Consider the following 17204-nt stretch of genomic DNA (forward strand, 5'->3'; position numbering starts at 1 on the left):
TTAATGTAAATTTGCTACAAACTTCAGCTATTGTGCTATATTCAAGTTCATCGCATTGTCGGATATGATCCTCTCAGGCATTCCATATCGACAAATGATCTCTTTCTTCAAGAATTTGCTGACTACTGCTTTCGTGACATTTGCTATGAAGCGCCTCCACCCACTTGGTAAGTATCAATTACTACGAAGATGAAGCGATGCCCATTAGAAGCCTTTGGTGATATTGGCCTAACATCCATACCCCATGGAAACGGCAAGAGAGGTCATGACGTGAGGGTGAAGGAGGCGCGTGTATTTTGTCTCCGTAAATTTGGCATTTGTGGCACTTCTGGCATGATCAATACAATCTCCTTCCATGGTGGGCCAATAGTACCCAATCTCATGATCTGTCTGGCTATCGTGAAACCACGGCGTGCGTCCCACAAATACCCTCATGGACTCTTCCAAATTTTCTTGGCTTCCACAGCGTCCACACATCTCACAGTACTTGATCCTTCCTTCTTTTATATAACACTTCTCCATCTAACATATTCAATGGCCATCTTTCTCAGAGTTCTTTTTCATTCTCTGTCGCTTGATCAGGGTATTCCCGATTCTTCACATATTGTAGGATACTCTGATACCAAGGACAATCATCTTTTCCTCCTCCTCATATTGCAGCAATTAGCCGGGGTCTCAGAGATACTCATCTGAACAGGCCTCATTGCCTCAAGTCTATTCACCTGAATCATCGAAGCTAGAGTAGCTAATGCATCAGCCATTTGGTTTTCCTCCCGTGGGAGGTAATAGAAGGTGATATCGTCAAACTCCTCAGCCAATTCAAGAACTAGTTTTCTATAACCGATTAGCTTAGGATCTCTAGTCTCCCACTCCCCTTTGAGTTGGTATATCACCAACACTGAATCCCCGTATACTCTCAGTACTTTGATGTTCCGTTCAATGGCTGCACGAATGCCCATAATACATGCTTCATATTCTGCCATGTTATTTGTACAATCGAAGTCCAACTTGCTAGCAACAGGATAATGATCTCCACTTGGGGATACCAAAACTGCCCCAACTCCATTACCCGTAGCATTTGAAGCTCCATCAAAATTTAACTTCCATACGCGATCCATTTGAGGATTTTCTTCAGTATTCGCCACATACATCAAGTCCTCGTTTGGAAAATCGAAATTCAAAGATTCATAGTCCTCCAAGGCTCTACTAGCTAGGAAATCGGCTATTGCACTTCCCTTTATGGCCTTCTGACTGACATATACTATATCAAATTCTGAGAGCAAGATCTGCCATCTAGCCGTTCTCTCGTTCAAAGCAGTCGATTCCATCATATACTTTAAAGGATCTAACTTTGAAATCAGCCAAGTCGTGTGATACAACATATACTGCCTCAGTCTTCGGGTTGCCCAGATTAGAGCACAACACAACTTCTCAATTGATGAGTACCTCATTTCGCAATCGGTAAATTTCTTACTGAGGTAGTATATTGCCCTTTCTTTCTTTCCTGTCTCATCATGTTGGCCCAGTACGCATCCCATGGAATTCTCCAACACTGTTAGATACAATATCAATGGCCTATCTGGACTTGGAGGTGATAAGACTGGGGTATTAGCCAAGTACTGCTTTATCTTATCGAAAGCCCTCTGACACTCTTCATCCCATTCACCCGGATTATGTTTCTTTAAGAGCCGGAATACTGGACCACATTACTCTGTCAGCTGTGAGATGAACCGAGCAATGTAATTCAGCCTCCCTAGGAAACCTCGAACCTCCTTCTGAGTGCGCGGGGGAGGTAAATCTCGTATTGCCTTTACTTTGTCTGGGTCAACCTCGATCCCCTTTTTGCTAACTATGAAGCCTAATAACTTCCCTGATCTGGCTCCAAACGTGCATTTGGCCGGGTTAAGCTTGAGCTGAAATTTCTTTAATCTCAAAAATAACCTTTTCAAGACCTGAACATGCTCTTCTTCCGTTCTAGACTTCGCGATCATATCGTCAACATAGACTTCGATCTCCTTGTGCATCATGTCGTGAAACAAAGTCACCATAGCTCTTTGGTATGTTGCTCCCGCATTATTCAATCCGAAGGGCATTACCTTGTAACAGAATGTTCCCCATAAGGTAATAAATGTGGTCTTCCTCATGTCTCCAGGATGCATCTTTATTTGATTGTATCCAGAGAAACCATCCATGAAAGAAAATAATGAATAGCCCGCCGTGTTATCTACCAAAGTATCAATGTGAGGCAGTGGGAAGTTGTCCTTTGGACTAGCCTTGTTCAAATCCCTATAATCCACACACATTCGTACCTTTCCATCTTTTTTGGGAACAGGGACGATGTTGGCTACCCAATCCGAATACTTGACCTCTTGTAAGAATCCAGCGTCGAATTGTCTTTTGACTTCTTCTCTTATTTTCAACACAATGTCAGGTCTCGTTCTCCTGAGCTTCTGTTGAACGGGTTTACAATCCTCCTTTATGGGCAGACGATGCACCACAATATTAGTACTTAGCCCAGGCATATCTTGGTACGACCACGCGAAAACATCTTTGAACTCTCGGAGCAAATTAATGAGGTCTTGCCTTGTCTTTGCGGTGATTTCAGTTCCAATTTTCACCTCCTTTCCATCCTCTAGGCTCACTATTTCTAATGATTCCCTATGAGGTAGGATATGCTTATCCTCTTGTTCCACCATTCTTAACAAGTCCGGAGATGCATCATAATCTTCGTTATTTTCAAAGTCGCGGGATCCCTCTAAACACACTTCTTGCTCAAAAATAGGCTCCGCGTTTGAGGCAGCGTCACTCATGTCATTGATATCTGAAGACCTATGAGGGCACATCAAAGAATATACCAAGAATATATAAATTTATGAATATGTTTGTGCAAAAGAATTACAAATGAAAGAATTATTTGTAAGACAATCAACCAAATGAAAAATGTAAAGGAAAAAAGTGACTGATCGAGATGAACGTAGACACGTATTTCATTAAAATAATGATACTTAGGCCCAATGCCTATTTCACAAAAGATTTCATATCGTTTCTAGGCCAACAAACAACAGGAATGTTTTGAGCATTACTCTGAATAAGCCCTAAAGACTACAGGGATTTCTTCAGCAGTCCAATTTTTTAGCTCGCTTCCAGGCTCATAAGGGCAGATCTCCAACAAGGCCCTCCTTTCCGTTGCTTCTATGGCATTGGTATAAACGTTTTCCAACATTCCTCCCATGCCGCTACCGGACACTCCACATTCAGAATGAATAAATCCTCCCGACACAAAAGATGTAGATATGTGGGGAAAGGTTAAAGGCTCCCACTTAGCTTCATGTCCATTCAAACGCGCCCTTCTTCTCTCTTGTCTCTTCTCTACTTCTTTCTTCTTCTGCTTCATGTCTGGCTTGTACCCTAAACCAAATCTATCAAACTTTTCCTTCGGTATTGGTGCCTCAATCCTTCCCTGAAGATATTTTCCCAATCCTTTCCCGGGCAAGGCTCCTCTTCCTACCATCAATCGCAATCCCATCTCAGTGGTCCTGGATATTTTCGGTACTGGAATTCTATTTCCCTCCGCAATAAACATCGCGTTCACAAATTCTAACGACCGAAAAGAACATTCTAGTGCCTCATTGTTGATGTCCACATAAGGTGCGTCGCTGGTCATCATTGCGATAATATCCTCCTCTGCATCTATTGTTACCAACCGATCCTCCGATACCAACTTCACCTTCTGATGTAATGATGAAGGCACTGCCCCTGCTGAGTGTATCCACGGTCTCCCCAATAGACAGTTGTAGGAGGGTTTAATATCCATTACCAAGAAATCCACCTCATAAGTGACTGGGCCAATCTTTAATGGTACCTCAATTCTCCCCATAACCTCCTTTTTTGTTCCATCAAATGCCCTTACTATGCTCTGGCATGCTTTCATGTGCGAACTGCCTATTGGTAATCGACTAAGAGTGGACAAAGGCAATACATTTAGTGCAGATCCATTATCAACCAAGGCCCCCAAGAGTGTGTACCCTTTGCATCGGACAGTAACATGCAGGGCTTTAGTAGAACCTCTTCCTCCGGATGGTATTTCATCATCATTGAAGAAGATAAAATTGTCAGCACCAATATTGTTGATCAACCGATCCAGCTTGTTTACCGAAATATCGTCAGCCACATATGTTTCGTTTAGCACCTTTAAAAGTGCATTCCGATGTACTTCTGAGTTTAAGAGTAAAGCTAGTACAGAAATGCGGGCTGGCTGTTTGTGCAGTTGCTCCACAACACTGTATTCACTGTGTTTCAAAAACTTCAAAAACTCCTTTGCCTCCTCTTCTTTTATTGGTTCATTTATCAATGGCTCAACTTCTACTGCTTTCCCTTTCCTCTGTTCTTTCTTCCAATTCTCTTCCCTGGACGACTCTGCTTGAGCGTCATATCTTTTTTCATTGCGCGTGTAAGAACCTACTTCCTGATTCCTTTCGGCTTCTTTTCCCAAAATGGTCACATTACACCCGTAATTCCACGGCACCATTTTGTTATCCTTATAAGAGAAATTTGATGGTTTCTGGATTACAATTTTCGGTGTTACCTGAGCCCTAACCTCATTACCCTTAGGGCGTGAGATAATGACCACAGGATGATTTGTTTTTGGAGCCTTTGTTCCCAACTCTGTCGCGCATATGCTCCTCATTTCTTTCGCATCTTCATAAAACCTCATCTCCTTGTTATCCATCATGCTTTGAACCAAAGCCTTGAATCCTTCACATTCTTGGATTTCATGCCCTGTTTTATGGTGAAATTCACAATAATTTCCCATCTCATGCCCTTCCTCAAAATCTGAAATAACCAACCCTCTTTTCGCCATTTCTTTCCAGACCCGTTTCAATGGAGTTTTTACTTCAGCAATGTCAGTCTTGACTTCTTCTCCCGTACCTTCGTTAACCATATTCACCCCCTTATCTGCGTGATTAGGTAACGGATTCTTTGCGTTAGGTGAGTCATCAAGTTTGACAACACCTAAGTTGATAAGTCCTTCTACTACCTTCTTGAAGGCAGTACAATTTTCTATCGAGTGCCCAGAAATTCCCGCATGATAATCACATTGCGCGTTCGTATCATACCATTTTGGATACGGGGGTTGTAGAGGACTCAAGTAGCGAGGAGCAACAACATGTGCATCGAATAAAGTCTGATACAACTCCTTGTATGACATCGGGATTGGCGTGAATTGGGGCTTTTCAGTAGTTTGCCTAGCTCCCGACTCTTGTCTTGATGATCCCTGTTGATTAGCAACCACTTTCTTTGGTTGATTCACGGTAATTGACCTACCATAAGTATTCACATTATTTACTTCATTTTCTCTTTTCCTCGGGGGTGCCCTCCTATTATTTTCTCCTCCATCTATTTTTCCACTTTTAATGGCATGCTCAATCATTTCACCATTCATGATTATATCCGAGAAATTTTTTGAAGCGCTTCCCAACATGTGAGTGATGAACGGGGCTTTCAAAGTATTAATAAAAAGCGTCGTCATCTCTTTTTCCAAAAGCGGTGGTTGCACCTGAACCGCCACCTCTCGCCACCTCTGCGCATATTGTCTGAAGCTTTCGTTCGATTTCTTCTCTAAATTTTGCAGAGTTATCCTGTCAGGCATCATTTCTGAGACATGATTGTATTGTCTCAGGAAAGCCTGTGCTAAATCCCTCCAAGTAGCAATTTTAGCTCGGCTTAGCTGATTGTACCACTTTGACGCCGCTCCCGTAAGACTTTCCTGAAAGCAATGTATTAATAATTGATCATTATTAATATGCCCCATCATTCTTCTACAAAACATAGTAATGTGGGATCCTGGGCAACTAGTCTCGTTGTATTTCTCGAATTCCGGCATCTTAAATTTGTAAGGGAGCACCAAGTCCGGAACCAAGCTCAGATCCTTTGCATCTATTCCATAGCTTTCGATGCTTTCTATTGCCCTAAACTTCTCTTCTATCCATTTCCATTTCTCCTCAAATTGTTTTGGAAATTCCTCCTTCGCCTTGTCCTTTTCAACCATCTCGTCAAGATCTGGGTCAGCAATATTATTCGGGCTATCACCGGGATTAAAGCCCGCTCCGGGTTGAAAATTCATTGGGATTGAAGCATCGCCTTGGAACTGCTGGGGCCTAACCGACACAGAGGGTCTCCGCGGATGCAGCTCAGTCTGTACCTGCGCATGCGGAGGCGTGAAACCTGGAGGATAAAGTGGTTCACCATTGTTTTCTTCTTCACTAACAATCACAGGACCTTTACCCTTATCTACTCCCTTCAATAATTGCGTCATCTTAGCCACCAGATCATTTTGGGACTCCTCCATCTTTTGCACCATGTCATGCTGAATCTTTTCTATTTGCTCTTTCATTTGCGCCTGCAACTGGTCTTGCATTTCTTTTTGAAGTCGCTCTAGCTTCTCCAACCTTTGGTCCATAATTTTTGCCTTAGCTCGGGTGCCATAACTCTGTTGGTTTTCCAGGTTAACTGAAATGATTTTATTCGATTAAGTTTTTTTTTAATGGTCATTAATGCATATGATGTGATGCAATGCATGAAAAGAATGCAAAGAAAAAGAGGCACTGATTCTAATTCAACTTCATTAGAAAACTTTACTAGATAAAGAGTTTCCTTACATAAAATAGACTACATATATGGCTTTGCCCTCACACTCAAAGCCTTAACCTTTCTAAGAAGCCAAGCTAATTCTCGGCCCCTGTCCGACTCTGACTCATACTTCAAACTTAATAGATCAGCCTGAACCGCTAGAGTCTGCAGATGATCAGCTACTTCGCGCACTTGAGCCACCGCCTCTCCCATAATATAATCTCTTTCTCTAATCTGCTCTTGAGACCGACGGAATTGTCTTTGCCACTGCTCATTATTTTCTTCCAGAAGCTCTATCCGGATTTCACTATTTTGCAATGCATTCTCTAGCCCTCCTATTTGTCCTTTTAATTCTTCAATTTTGTCTAAGCTCGCCCTTAATTCAACCGTAGCATTACGATTACAGTACTGGTGAAGCGATCTTTCTAGTTCAGTTATCCGGACCTTCAACTCCGTCTTCTCGTCTTGGCAAACTAGTAGACTCTTTCCCAAGGCGACTTCTCGAGCCCGAGTATCCTGAAATTTCTTTTCCCATTGGTTAGCTTTCGTCTTTTCCTCCTGAATTTCTTGTCGCCATTGTTCTGGCGTTTTACCCAAGCCAGCAGCTCTTACCGACCTACGCAACTTCTTGTAATCTGTCTTCAGGCTGTCCAAATCTTCTTCTGCTTTGTTCTTTCCTTTTCTCAATTTATCGGCCTCTAATCTTTGAATGTCCACATCCAGTCCTAACTGCATTTTTTCTTCCTCTAGTTGTTCTATCTTCTTCCCTAATTCTAAACTCCTTTTTTCAAATTCTTGTTTGATGATTTCCATCTCAGAAGGCAAAACTTGTAAGTGTTCCTCTAAAGATCGAGCAGTTTCTAAATTTGACGCCGGGATGTTGTCGTTGATCCTTTGATCACGCTACTGACTATACTCGGGGGTAATTGTCGGACCCACGGCTAAGATCTTCATTCGACGAGTCTGGTTCCAGGCACTAGATATTTCTCGAACCTTCTTCTTGTAATTGTCCTCCCTATAGGAGAAATCACAATAGGCCAACCCCTGCGTTGCTGGTATGAATTGCCGTGATCTATACTGTCTTGATACGAGTAGAGGAGCATATCCGATAGCTCTCCATATCCCGAGCAGCGGAACCCAGTCGAAATCTCCACATCGGTACAATATCTCATCAGGAATTAACCAAGGAGCCCTCCATTCAATATCTTCATCCTGGAGATTCTGGAGTATCTCTATCCATTTTTCTTCTGAAATATCATCCCGTCTTGGCGTGGCCACCAATTCTCCTAGAGGGGAGTAGCTATCAGAGAATACCCGATAAGAGACCTTTTCGACTTTCCAGAAGTGGCTATGGAACCATGCCAATAAGAGCTGCGCGCATCTAATAAACCTTCCCTCCCCTGCTTTTCGACACGCATTCAAGGATCTAAAAGTTTCAGCGAGTATTGCCGGAACCGGTGTAACCCCTTTACTAAGCCGATCAAACAAATTAGATACAGCCTCGTCTATGTGTCCTAAAGCTTTGGGGAAAACCACTAGTCCATAGATACCTAAAGCGAAGACATCGACCCTTTTCTTTAAGTCAGGATGTACAAGCACCAAATCTCGCAAACTTTTCCAAGGAACACATTTACTGTCGCCCTTCTGTTGGATCCGGGCAGCGACCCACTGCTCGCTCATCCCAGTGATGTTCATTAATTTCTTTAACAACGGAGGGACACAAGCAGCTCTGGAATAAGCCTTGTCGACTTGAATCTTTGGGCACCGAAGCAAGGTCGTATACTCCTCCACAGTAGGCGTCAAATCTACTTTCCCAAAAGTGAAACAACTGTAGGCAGGATTCCAAAACTGAGCAAGGGCTCGGAATAAATACTTGTCCACTTTGACATTAAGCAGATAAGGTAGGTCACCGTAGTTACAACAGAACAGCTGCTTGGCCTCGACATCCCATTGATCCCAGACTTCTTTCATTTCTCGAAGGTCATTCTGGATTACACTGATACGGGTAAAATCCCACAATTCTGACACGTACCCTTCGGTAAGACTATCGCCTTTCTCTCGTTGTGTCGTTTCAGCCCATATTCGCACAGCCGCATTATCCTCTACTTTATCAACAAACCCCTTTTCCATGATAAGCTTTCTACCAAGAAACTGAACGTAAATCGACACCTCTTTTAGAATGAAGATGCCATGCAATCACAAACAAAGTAAATTAGCATTAAACACAGAATAAGATTTAAAATAAGCGACAATAAATACAACATTCATTTAAGCACTAAAATTTGGAGTAGCTCTACCTAGGTGAGTTCCTATGGCTCATTACATGTGGTTTGGTTCTAAAGTAGGGTACCTGAACCAGCAGATTCCTCGATCCTTACCCATTATAGGCTCATACGGACCGAGTTCGATTCAGGGGGACACATTTCCCTATGGCCATGCGGAGATGAAAATCTCACGAAGACATAGGTACGGATATATCCCGAAAGCGATTCACTATCCCATGCGGAGGTGAAAACCTCACGAAGGCGTAGCTTCTCACTCCCACTTAAAGGTGTGACCAACGGTCATGCAATGCAATGCGGAAAGATACCAAAACTTAAACAAACAGAGCAATTATAAACCCCAATGGTGATGATTATGATAAAGACAGATAAAATGCGATGAAAGGATCGTAATTTTAAACCGAATTTTCAATTTTTGACAAAAGACAAAAAGTAATCACCACGTGGCTTGACCCTCTTATCGTCGTCCCCAGTGGAGTCGCCAAGCTGTTGACACCGTTTTTTTTATGGAAAACGGGGTCGACTTGGGTTTTGAAAAAAGAAACGGGAGTCGCCACCAATCCCTTTTTTGAGGTGTGATTGGGTCACCTTGAAAAATGTTGTTTTTGATAAATAATTTGATTTTATTAAAACAACGGTTTTGGTCCACGAAATTTAGAAAACGGGTTCGGGAGTCGGTTATGCTCGAGGAAGGATTAGCACCCTCGATACGCCCAAAATTGGTGCCTAGTTGATTACTTAATGTCTTAATGTCGAAAATCTGAAAACTTTAAAGAAATTTAGAAATACGATCCTTGTATTAAAAAGTTGAAAATTTTGGAAAAAACGAGCACGTTCTACGTTAATCGAGAAAGAAAGCATCATATCCAGTAAGTTAGGACACAATGTCTCGAATTTTCGATATGCGAATGAATGTCAAAATTTATTTATTTAAAGATATTTTATTATCTCGGGTTTAGGAAATGGATCATGCCCAGTAAGTTAAGACACAATCTTTTCTTAATTCCCGAGATCATTTAAAAACTTAAGTTTGAAAAGATTCGTGTATTTAGATTTATTATGAAAATCGAAACCCAGTGAGTTAGGGTACGATCTTCTCGAATCTAAATACGAAATGCCATTTTTTAAAACAAATTTAGTTATATCGAGTGAAATAAAAACACAAAGTCGTAGTAACATGTGAAAGTAAATTTCGTTGTTATGTATGGCAAAACTACGATAAATACCAAAAATGATACGAGCAATAGTAACAATATAAAATAAATAAAAAGTCAGATCTATAACATACTAAAATAACCAGGTATATAAACGAATAAAGTTAAACATTCATTCAAAATAATAATGGAAATGAAATAAATAAATAAATAATAAAACAAACAAAGAAAATATATAAAACTATAAAAATATAAAACATATACATGAGTGTATATACATAAAATTATGAAAATATGAAAAATATATGCATGTACGTATTTTAAAATTATCATATAATATATATATATAGGTAAGTTAAAATTTTAAAGTATAGAAATGTATGTATGCGTACGTAGGAATATGTATGTATATAAAACTATATGAAAATGTAAAAACATACAAGTATGTGTATATATTTAGAAAAAATATGTATATAGATATATAGATACAAATTATAAAATATAAAACAAATACAAAAATAAGTATATACATATATATATGATAAAATTTGAAATTTTAAAGATATAAATAAACAAATAACAGCAATAATAATTAATGATAACAGTATGACATCAAATTTATTATTTAATAAGAAAACAAACAAAATACAAAAGGGCTAAATTAAAACTTTAAACGAACTTCGGGGCTTAAATATGAAATAAACAAAAGGAATAATACAGGACCAAAGTGAAACACGCTTAAAGCGTGAGGGACTTGTGGGGAAATATTTCCCCGTCCTGAAACGCTGCGTTTCAACCATGGGCAGCAATTGGTCTAAGGACCAAACCGGAATAGAAGCAAAATCCACAGGCCAAAATCTGAGAAAAACAAAAGACCACATTGAAGCAAATTGCAAAAGCGGAGGGACCTATTGCACAAATAGCCCATTTCATGAAAGCACGCGGATCCCCCTGGAGCGGGTCGGATCGCGCGCGGGTCATGGGGCTTAAACGGCACCGTTTTGCAATGGTTATTAAAACCCAAATCTTTTTTAAAAAAATCATTTCTGTCACTGTTTTAAAAACAAAAAAACAGAACCCTTCCCTTTTTTAAAACCTTTCCCTCCTCCGGCCATGGTCACCACCGGCGAACGGCCGCGCCGCCGCAGGCGGTAGTCGGATCCAGGCAAAGATCCGCCTTTTGGACCCCACTTTAGATCTAGATCAGAGGCCCTATTCTCTTGATCGAAAAAGCCAAGAAAGGAGGGATCTTTCACTTCCTTTTCGGTCCGATTCCAACACCGAAAGTCTCCGGCGACGGCTTTCGAGACCGGTAAGTGCTTCCTTTCCCTTCTTTTTTCGTTTTATTAAAAAGAGTAGCAAGCAAACAACAAAATAGAATAAAATAAACAAAAATGCAAGAACAGAAAAGGTAGAAAACAAACACTAAAAAATGCAAGAACAGAAAAAATTTGGAGTCAACCTTTTTTTTTGTTTTTTTATATTTGCTTTTGTATTGATCTGGTTAAAAAAATACAAGGGGAAAATCCGGCCTTTTATAGCCGATTTCCTTCTATTTTTATGCTATTTTTGCTGTGTTTTTTGCTGCTTGCGTGTACGTTTCCTGTAGATGATTGACGGACGACAGGGGCGGTGACAGACGCGCGGTGGTGGCGGCTGAAGACCAAAGGTCTGCAGCAGGCGGCGCTTAGGGTTTCAGACACTGAAACCCTAAGTTGACTTTGGTTTTCGGGCTTGGGCATTGGTTTGGGCTGAAGGGTATTGGGCTGTTCGGGTTTTGCTAGTTGGGCTGGTAGATTAGTTTAATTATTTTGGGTTTGCCCGGGGCCTGTAATGTTATTTGGGTATTGGGCTAGTGTTTAGGTGGGTGGTTGGGTTTTGGGTCTGCTGGAAATGGGCTGGGTAAAATTGGTCTGTACACTTATAATATGAGAAACACCATTAAAGATGATAAGATTGGTGGGAAACTTGATCCATCAAATAAAGGGAAGATGGAGAAAGCCATTGATGAAACCATTGAATGGCTTGATAGGAATCAATTGGCTGAGGTTGATGAATTGGAAGATAAATTGAAGGAACTTGAAGGATATGTAATCCCATCATTGCTAAGATGTACCAAGGTGGTGGTGGTGGTGGTGATGTGCCCATGGATGGTGGTGCTGAGACTGGATCTGGTGGCTCTGGTGCAGGACCCAAGATTGAATAAGTGGATTAATTCTAGTCTACACCTTGTCATCCTTATGAAATTTGATGGTGTTTCGTACGTATGTATGGAGCTGAGCTTTGAGAGAGAAATAAAACGAAACATTGTAGATGTAAAAGCTTTTGCAGCCGGTGTAATAGTAAAATAATAAAATAGCCCCTAAATTATATTCCAACTATCAAATTGGCCTTTAATTTTTTTGACATAATGTCAAATTTGGCCCTTAATGTTTATATATATATATTGTCAATTTGATCTTTACTCTTTTTTCGAGCTAAATTCGACTTTTCAATGTTTTGAAAAGAGTCAAATTTGACCAACAACCTTTTGGGAAAAAAAGTCAATTTGTTGTTTTTTTTAATGAAAATATTGACTAAAATATTAAATTTTTAAACATAGCAGCCCACATAGCAATCCACATATAAAAAACTTGATTTAAGTATTGGATCCTTTTGTGCTACCTAACTCGAGCTTTAAGTATACTAGCATTTAAGTCCCTTGTTTTGTCTTGGTTGAAGCTTTGCCTTTCGTTCACTTGTTTCAACTTCGCTCGAAGTTTTGTTTGGAGCTATGGCTCTTGTTCACTTGTACCAAGCTTTCACTATAACGTCCTTAAAACCCCCAAAAATGAACAAGGTCAATTCGGGAATATATATGAGTTAGAAGAAGTAAATAAAATAATAATTAACAATGTTAGTAGAGAAGGTAGATGGATACTAAAAGGTATTGAAAAGACTCGTGCATTGAGAAAAATAAATATGGGGTATAGATTAAATTGTAAAAGAGTGAAAAGTGTTGAGGTAAAAGTGTAAAAAATAAAAGTATATATGATTAAGTTGAATTAAGTGGAAAAAGAGGAAAGACTAGAAGTGTAAATATACTAAGCTAAGTGTCATGAGCGATTTTTTAATGTTATTTTAATAGTTTAATTATTAAATTAATAGGATTTTTTTTTGAAAAGTCTGGAAAACTCATCCATCTTCTTCTTCATCTCAGACCACCATTCATAAAAGGAAAAGTTTTCATTTTCTTTCAATTTGGTCCCTTTCCACCATAATCATCCAATCTAAGCTAGAAACCATCAAATTTTCATAGAAATCCTTAGTGAAATCAAGAATACAACATCCTAACAAGGTGATTTTCAGGTGAAGAAGATGTGTGTTCATGTTGGGAGGAGAGAAAAAATCAAACTAAGGTTTGAAATCAAGAGAATAAGGTATGAATATCAAGGTTTTATCAAGTTTTCAAGTTTAATCTTATTGGAATAGTATAGAAATGATGTTAAAAGTAAAGATTTCTCATGGAAAGTTTTATCATTTATGTTCTTAACATGTTATTGAAGAAAGAAATTGAAAAAGTGAAACCAATTATAAGCAGAAGGGGAAAACAAGTGATTTGAGGTTGTTGATAAAGAAAAAATCTCTTGATTATTATAATTGAAACTGACAATTATTCTTTAATTCGTAAAAATAATGATTAAATTGAAAAAGTGCAAAACTTTCGTGAATAAATAACGTTAATCCGGTTATATTCAAGTGCCCATGTAAACTAATGGTAAAGCACTCCCGTGTTAATCGTGATATTACACTTTGGTGCCTCGTTTTTTTGTTTTGCATTTCAATGCTCGTGTTTCCAGCACTTTTGTGCTTTGTGTATCGTGATATGTTCAAACGTTTCTAGCATGAGCAAAAGTCATGATAAGTTTTGATAAAAAGTTCATCTTATATCGTGAAATGACAAAGTAGTGAATTTGTAATATCAATAAATTTTTTAAACATTGAATAATTTATTTAGTATTATGATAAATTCACAAAACATAATAGTAGTATTATTGTGGAATAAACTAAGTGACAATAAGGTTTGAATTCATGAGCACTTGCGGAAGTGAAAAATTAGATTGAAGTTTTCGTTCAAAATAACGACCTCGACACATCTCTCATCACATCATTAAGACTTTATAGAGAAAAAGGGTATGAAACAAATTTCATGGTATAAAGTACAGTATCTAATTGTTCTAATATTGAGTTTAATGTATTTTGAAATGTTAATATTAGGGGATACTACATAGTTTATGAGTTTTAATTACTACTTGAAATGATCGTCAACAGTTTTGATATAATTTGAAGGTATTTGAAAATAGAGCTTTTGGATCCCATTTCCCAACTATGGAAACATTCAAAATGTATTTCACGACACAAAAACTTTGAAGCTACAATCAAGATTACATCTCCAAGTCATATCTTCATAATTTTATTATTTTAATAGCTTTATCTTTATAATTTTTAAAGGCTTAAATAAAACTTTTACTATTTTTAAGGGACCAAAATACAATTTAAACTTTACTAAGAGCTAAATAGAAAATTTTCTATTTTAGATGAACCAAATTCCCTGCCAACAGCCCAGGTTTCGCCCCTTCTCAAGTTTTATAAACATGGATCCAGACCCAAAACGTGTTTGATATGGAATTAAACTTAACGATATTGGTGAATGAGGAAGATAGTCATTCCCGACAAACCTATTTTTTCGATTATCAATTCTTGGCTAATCCTGTTTGAAACCATTGATTCAATTTTTTGTTTATTTTTAAAAATTTTGGATTGAAATTTTTAATTGTGCAAACGCGTAAAACATTACAGCTACTTAATACTTCTTTACAATACAATTCCAGGTTCTGCTTATTAAGATTTATTTCCTAAATCACTGTCAACTTATTAGGATTTATTGAAAACTATTTGATTTTAGGGTTTTTTTTAAATTTGGACAGTGAATGTAGCCGAGGGTTCCAGACGCTCCAAAAATGGATTAATTGGGCATCCTACGATTCGGCAAGATTGAATTTGCGAAGGCATTTTTATGCTTACTTGTTAGAAAGGTCTCAATTCATAGAGTTCTCACCTTTCTGCTGGGACCTTCGCATTTTTAAAAAATTTCCACTTTAATTTCAATAAATTAAGAAAAATGTTCGAAAATAAGAACTGAATAACACACCGAATCGAAAATGGACGTCGATCCGGATCGTCCAATCTCAACATTGTTTTCCGAAGGCAAACTTGGATTAAAGTGCATCGATTTTCGCACTCCATCCATAGGTCCTTCGTTTCTCCATCACCAGCAAAAAATAAAAAACACATTTCGCAATAAAAAATTACAGATCCAAATCCAGTAAAAAGAAAAAAAGAAGATGATGATGATGATGCTCAGTGAATACGAACCAGAAAAATCAAGGATTCATCTTGCGGAATTAGTTAAACTCGCGCAATCGAATTTCCTTTCCAAGTGTTTATCTTCATCGCATAGATCACAACTTTTAAACTTCAATTTAAAAAAAAATATACATTGAGAGACGCAAAAGGGAGAGAAAGCTAAACAGAGGAGCTGAATGAGACGCCGCACAAACAGGGGGACTCGAATGCTAAAACCCTAGATTACGTGAATGACAGAGGCGGAGAGGATTGTTGCTCTTTATAAAGAACGAGCTGGATATCCATTGGGCCGATGGAGGAGACCGCTAACTAGAGATTCAGTCCAAGCCCAATAGACCAATTAGGGTTTTTCAAGAAATAGGGTTAATTCGACTAGACATCCTCAAATTAAGGCCCGGATTCTAAATTGATCCTTAAACTTCAAAAATGTTATAATTACTAGTCATTAGAAGTGTTCACGGGCCAAGTTAGGTCCTATACATGATATTAACACGTTTTATACTCACTCAAAACATGGGCTTAAAATTTTGCATTGGCCCACCCATATTTGTAAAAACCTAAGCCAAGCCCATTTTAGGTTCACCCGTATTATTTTTTAAAAATATATCTTTATATTATTTTTACTTTAATACTTAATAAATTTATATACTTTTTATTTACTAAATTGTTATATATAGTGATTTTAACATTTTTTCAATGTTTACATTAAAGATTTAATTTTCATGAGTTATAAATTATATAATATATAAAATTAACATAATATAAAATATTACAAACTTAAAAAATGGGTTAGGCTCGGGTGTTGATTGTTCATGCTCAAGCTAAACCCATTTTTAAACAAGTTTAGTTTTTTTTTTTGCCAAACCTTTTTTTTTACTTAATATTTTTTCTTAAACTCTCCCAAATTACAAGCCAACCTTGAGGTGTGGTGTGGGTGGGTAGCTTGGCCTATGAACAAGTCTACTAGTCATTAACTTATGCATTTCTATAAAAAAAAAAGAACCTTAAGAGTTAAATGTCAGCTCAATTCTAACTCAAATAATGTTTAAAACACATTAATCAAATATGTGTTTACCTCTTGCATTTGCAATGACAATTTGGATTTTACCAAAGTTGTCTTACTTGGATCCATTCGACTAGGATATTAGTTCAGAGAGGTAAAAAATCGATTGGCCTGTAAACTAATATGGATCGATTGAACCAATGGTTGAACTAGAATTTATATTTTTTAAAAGAATTTAAATAATTTATTTGATTGAACTAGATGAACGGATCAAACTAGGAATTAATGGTCTAATCAATTCAAACACAGATCTAGTTCCAAAAAAATACTAGCTTTTACATACCTAAAGCATGAATCTCTTAGTCAGCGCAAAGATTTAAATTGATCCTTTCATAAGCATAGCGATAATTTTTTAGAGGTTGAATCCTTGATTTGAATCCTATCTATTGCGGCGATTTAGTTTAAAACGCCACTAATTATTTAATTTTTATAATATTTTATATGTATTTATTTATAAGTATTTTTATTTTTAATAGATTTTTAAATACTATCAACATTCAAATTTATAAATTATTGACACTATTCCAATAATGTCTTACAATTATAAATTTATGCTCTATTTTTAGCAAACAAATGAATGCTCGTATACAATATTAAACTGTTTCATCATATATAACATATATATTAAACTCGTATAAACCATAAATCCGAAACGCTAAAACCTTGCAT

The 17204-nt window shown here is 37.8% G+C and overlaps 1 non-coding gene and 1 pseudogene across 1 annotated transcript; one reads left to right on the forward strand and one right to left on the reverse strand.

The window, feature by feature from the left end:
* Positions 1-12281, forward strand: part of LOC107956035 (heat shock cognate 70 kDa protein-like) — a 30094-nt pseudogene extending 17813 nt beyond the window's left edge.
* Positions 12282-15032: 2751 nt separating this feature from the next.
* On the reverse strand, positions 15033-15186 carry LOC121224869 (small nucleolar RNA snoR145). The gene has a single exon (XR_005922612.1). It is a non-coding gene; the product is annotated as a small nucleolar RNA snoR145 (small nucleolar RNA).
* Between the last annotated feature and the right edge of the window lie 2018 nt (positions 15187-17204).

The sequence above is a fragment of the Gossypium hirsutum genome, chromosome D12 (assembly GCF_007990345.1).
Source record: "Gossypium hirsutum isolate 1008001.06 chromosome D12, Gossypium_hirsutum_v2.1, whole genome shotgun sequence".
In the NCBI taxonomy this organism is placed as follows: domain Eukaryota; kingdom Viridiplantae; phylum Streptophyta; class Magnoliopsida; order Malvales; family Malvaceae; genus Gossypium; species Gossypium hirsutum.